At 27.5% G+C, this 5,218-nt stretch overlaps 1 long non-coding RNA gene across 1 annotated transcript; it reads right to left on the bottom strand.

Annotated features, from left to right (window-relative positions):
• Nucleotides 1–248: 248 nt before the first annotated feature.
• On the bottom strand, nt 249–1,342 carry LOC136086507 (uncharacterized). The gene is made up of 2 exons (XR_010641377.1): nt 1,209–1,342; nt 249–662 (listed from the first exon to the last, which is right to left on the bottom strand). It is a non-coding gene; the product is annotated as an uncharacterized LOC136086507 (long non-coding RNA).
• Nucleotides 1,343–5,218: the final 3,876 nt, after the last annotated feature.

Below are 5,218 nucleotides of genomic sequence, written 5' to 3' on the forward strand. Positions count from 1 at the left end.
CTTTAAATCAATAAGTTAACAAATTAAAAAAAAAAAAAAATTGCCGTCGTTTTTTTTAGTCTTCAGCACCCATAAAACACTTTAAACAGTCTCAAAAAACAACTTTTTGCTTTTTCAGCCCTCTCGTCAAAATTAGATTTAGTTAAAATCTTGCGTCCTGGTATTTTAGTAGTTAATGGTAGACTCCATTTCAAATTATGAATATAATGTCATAGCTGTACAGGGAGAACACATAAAAACTCAGAATATGGGTTATTACTATGTTCAAGTAAAAATACATTTTGAATTATTTTGTAAACATTCAAGCATTTATAATTCATTAAAGTATATATAAAAAAAAACTCAAAAAAATAAACTCAAAAAAAAAACAAAATCTAAGTTTAAAATAATTTAGTTTTCAGGATATTGTAAACATGCTTTTCTTAAAATTATTGTTCACATATTAAAACTCTATTGGGACGACATAAGTTGTAGCATACAGTTTTCATGCAAACTTTTTTGCAAACCATTGTAGGCTTAAATTTGCATATCGGTGGCATGCCATTATGATTTTCTAACTTATTTTCCTTAATGTGAAAACTGCATCTCACTGTGTATCCAACCATAGCTATCAAAAATACTAAAACAATGATTTTCATCATACTGACTTTATTAGTTTTTACCTAAAAACAATATTTTCACTTATACACTTTAGTGAAACAACATTAATGTATATATATATATATATATATATATATATATATATATATATATATATATATATATATATATATATATATATATATATATATATAGAGAGAGAGAGAGAGAGAGAGAGAGAGAGAGAGAGAGAGAGAGAGAGAGAGAGAGACGCACACACAAACGCGCACGTATTTAAACATAATATAAGACAATATATAAAAACGTAAATAAAATAAAAAAACTATTCCAACTGACATCCATTTCTCTGCAATTGGTTTTTTAATATAATTTGTCCTATATTAGAAATTTCTTTTTATAAAAAAATTATACTGATAGTGTCTAGTTAGCGTCTGAAAGTTCTTCAATGTTTGATAAATGGAAATCCTGAAATTTCCATTCAAGTTACAAAAAACCTGATTTTTGAGTTTATCATATTATAAAATCCTAAAAGTCTTACAAAAGTTGAATAAAAATCATTTTATCTTAAATTGTGCTTTGCTAAAAATGGAATAAAAAACCTTACTTACTACTAATAATAATAAAATCGGGAACACAGTCTTGCTAATGCATCATTACTCATTAAATGCGCGGAAATTTGAATGTCAAAATAAAGAGCGAAATAAAGACGCAAGTTATAAATAAAATGAAGCCTAAGGTAAAATCCTTGACATCGTCATTTAGATGTTGCGCCATACTGAATATATACAAAGTTTAACTCTCTTGACAATAATTAAATCAGTGCTTTTTATCTGGGCGGATTTGCTCAGTTAGTTTTGAGCAAACTCGCCTTTTAAAAAAACACTGATTCAATTACAATCAGTATTAAAAAATTCACAGAATATTCTATATGCAAAGTTATATACTCTCTTGATAATTCTTAAAAAGTACCATAGTCATTAAAATGTACACTTAATTACTAAATTACTAACTAATTAAAAATGATAACTAACTAATTGACTACTTCGCAACAAAGACGTGTTAGTAGATAGACATTTAAATTATAGTTTAAAAGCCAAGACATCGATACTATCGATTGTTATCAATAAAAAAGCAAAACAATTGGAAACGTTTGCGTCGAGTAAAAAAACTTGAGTATGGATTATACATTAAAACGACAATTGTCTCATCTATCCGAAATAAAAATTATCTCATCTATCTGAAATAAAAAAAAAAACTTTATGTAGAGACCGCCGATCCGTTACTGTTTATCGGATTGTCGGATTGTGCACCGAACTATCTATGCTGAATGGTTCAAATTACTTACGGGTTGATTTGATCCCAAAGTAATTTATCGGAAAAAGAATTCGTTAAAATTTTTTCGGATTATTTTTTCGGACTGCAATCCGATTCGATGCTTTCGGATCGGATTGCAATTCGAAAAATTTTTTTTTTGAATTGGAATCCGAACCGGTATTATTTTTACGGATTTATACGGATTCAGAATAAATAACGCTTTTGAAATAAGATTCGTGTTTATTAATTTACAACATTCAAATATACAATGAAACGAAATGATTTTCATGTTAAGAAATAGAAAAAGTCGAAATCACACTGAAAATGAATCATTTTCCCAATTCATTTCCTGGCCACTCAATGTCTTGAATTTTGCTGAGTTGCTTAGTGTTTTCTTTCATATATATCAACATCTCAACCTTTGAGATTGAAAGATTGGTTCTTCTCGAGCTGTATATATTCCCTGCTTGATTTTTTTTATTAAATTAGTTAAAAATTATAAGATCTCAATATAAGAAAAGTTGTTTTATTTAATTACGAAAACTTGGTTCATTCAAAATAAAATCAACTTGGTTGTTTTTTGCGTAAGTTTTTGCGTAAGTTCAGCGCAACTCACGTGCAACCCTAACTTTACGGTTAATTTAACTTTACGGTTACTTTACGGCAACCCTAACTTTACGGAACTGCTGCGAAACATCGTTGAATACCAAATTGTAACATGAATTTACGATTTCCGTAACCTTAGTTGAGCAGCGCAAAAGTTACGAATGTTTTGTGAATACGCACCCTGAATAATAATACAGGTTACTCTTCGGATTAAAAATTCGAAAACACGGTTCAAATTACATTTTCGGTTTACGGACTTTTTATTGAAATATCTGCCTCAATATTTCCGAAATATTGAGGAAGTATTATTAAAAACATTAAGCAAATATTATTTCCTTAATATTTGTCTTAATAAAACGTGACGCATGCAAACAGTTTCCGAAAAAGAACTAATTATTTAAAAGTTATTTGAAAATTTCCTTAATATTTGTCTTGACAATAAATGATAATTTAGAGGCATGCATAATGTTTTCAATAAAAGAACTAATTATTTGCCTTAATTGTTGAAATGAACGTAACAATTTTTCAAACTAGTTTTTGTCTCTATTTCTATTTTTATTTCTGTTTCTATTTAAGTAGAAGAAATATAACAATATAAATTTTATCGAACCAATCCACTAATTGAAGCAATCCGCAAAGCGAATTAATTCGCCAAAGAATTTGATCCATGAAAAAAAAAAAAAAAAAACACAAAAACTGAGTTTGAAAAATTTTTAACTTTTGAATCAAAATGATATAATAATGGCTTACCGTAATAAATGTAAGTGAAGTTGACTTGTTGATCTGTTGAACGAATTGTTGTAGGTTAAGATTTCCAAATAGGAATGATTGAAAATAAAAAAGAAATCCACTATTTATAGGACACGCACAATAAAAATGGAATTTATTTGGACCACACCATTTAATGGTGACGCGAACGGAACACGATTCGTATAATTCGCTTAGCGAATTAATTCGCAAAAGTTTTGCGGATTAATAATCCAAACATCAAAAAAAATCCGCAAAATAAAAATCCGCTAGCAGTTCGTAAAAATTTTTCGGATTAATAATCCGAACAGAGAATCCGAAAAAAAAAATTCGCTATTAGTTCGTAAATTATTTTTCGAACTATGGTTTGTAAAATATTTAACGATCGTACTGTTTTAATCCGCAAAATAAGTCGGTGTAACTTTTTGCGGACTTTACGAACCGTATCGGCGGTGCCTAATGTAATGTAATGCTTAATGTAAAGTATTGTGCTTAATGTAAAGTATCGTGATTAATATATTTTTCTATTTTGTTAAAAAATATTATATAGGGGAAGTTTGCGTGTGTTGAGCATGTTAAAAGTCTATTGTTTTTTTAAAGCCAAAATATTATAATATTTATATTTATTTTTGCAGATTATCATAGTTTAATCTTTCCTCATAAAGTATATAAATGAATAGTTCATTAAAAAAAGTCTTTATACCAAAAATTGCGTTATTTTTAACACGCCCAATCATCCCATTTTAGAAAACCAGTTTCTTAGGATAAGCTTTTTAAATGGTACTAAAAAAAACTCAAAATAACAAAAAAATAATCACACAAAAAATTAAATAAAATTGTATTTTTAAGGACTATACATAAGTAAAAAGTAATTATCTCAACCGTAATAAAAAACATTAATCAATCTTTCTCTATTCCTATCTCTAAAATTCCTATCTCTAAAAAAGTTTTAATTCCTATCTCTAAAAAATAAATTCCTATCTCTAAAAAATTCCTATCTCTAAAAATAATTCCTATCTCTAAAAAATTCCTATCTCCAAAAACTCCTATCTCTTAAAAAGTTTGCGATACTATTTTTTGGAAAAAATTTCGCTCTTGAAATACCAAAATAAAGCTCTGAGGAGAACAACTTTAAAAAAACGCGCTTTTCTTGATAAAAAGCTGCGTCACATCTTGAGTGTCTAAAAACGTATCAACTTTAGCAACTTTACCAAGAACTATCATAATTTAAATAGCATTTATGATCTCATATAACCAATGGAATAAGCAGTAGATAAGCATAAAATATCGAGGATCTAATAAATTTTTGATAGTCTTGTTTCGTTCTGATGTAATTACAAAATATTGAATAATAAAAAATTATAACGGGAATGGTAAATTTTTTTAACAACAAAATAATCAAAGAATATTAATTACACAACCAAGAAATTAAAATAAATAACACCGTCGAACTTGTTTGAACATCCTTAACCAAAAATGTTCGCGAAAAAATCAGTAGTCTACCCGTAAGTAAGGTTATAACATCTCAGAAACCTGCTCAACTTACGCAACCTTCCCCTATATTCAATTTTCTTTTTATAACTCCTATGTAACCATATAACAAAAATTTTTAAATTATATTATTATTCAAGAACCCTACTTGTAAAAAAAATTCAAACACCGAAAAATGCCAAAACGAAGTAGTGAGACAAAAGAAAATTTAATTTCCGTCAAATAGTTTAAATCTCTAAGAGATTAGTGAAATCTTATTGTATGGAGGATTGCCAACAATCTCTAGTTCAATCTATTAATGATCTATGATATGACCTGCAACACGTAAAAAATTATTCTTACATTACAATGTTCATATTAGTATATCACATGTTGCATTTTCACAAAATTATTATTTTTGAATTCGATGGTTTTTTTAAAATAAGTTATCAAACAATGCTCGTATATCAATTAAAATATT

This window comes from Hydra vulgaris, chromosome 10 (genome assembly GCF_038396675.1).
Source record: "Hydra vulgaris chromosome 10, alternate assembly HydraT2T_AEP".
NCBI lineage: Eukaryota > Metazoa > Cnidaria > Hydrozoa > Anthoathecata > Hydridae > Hydra > Hydra vulgaris.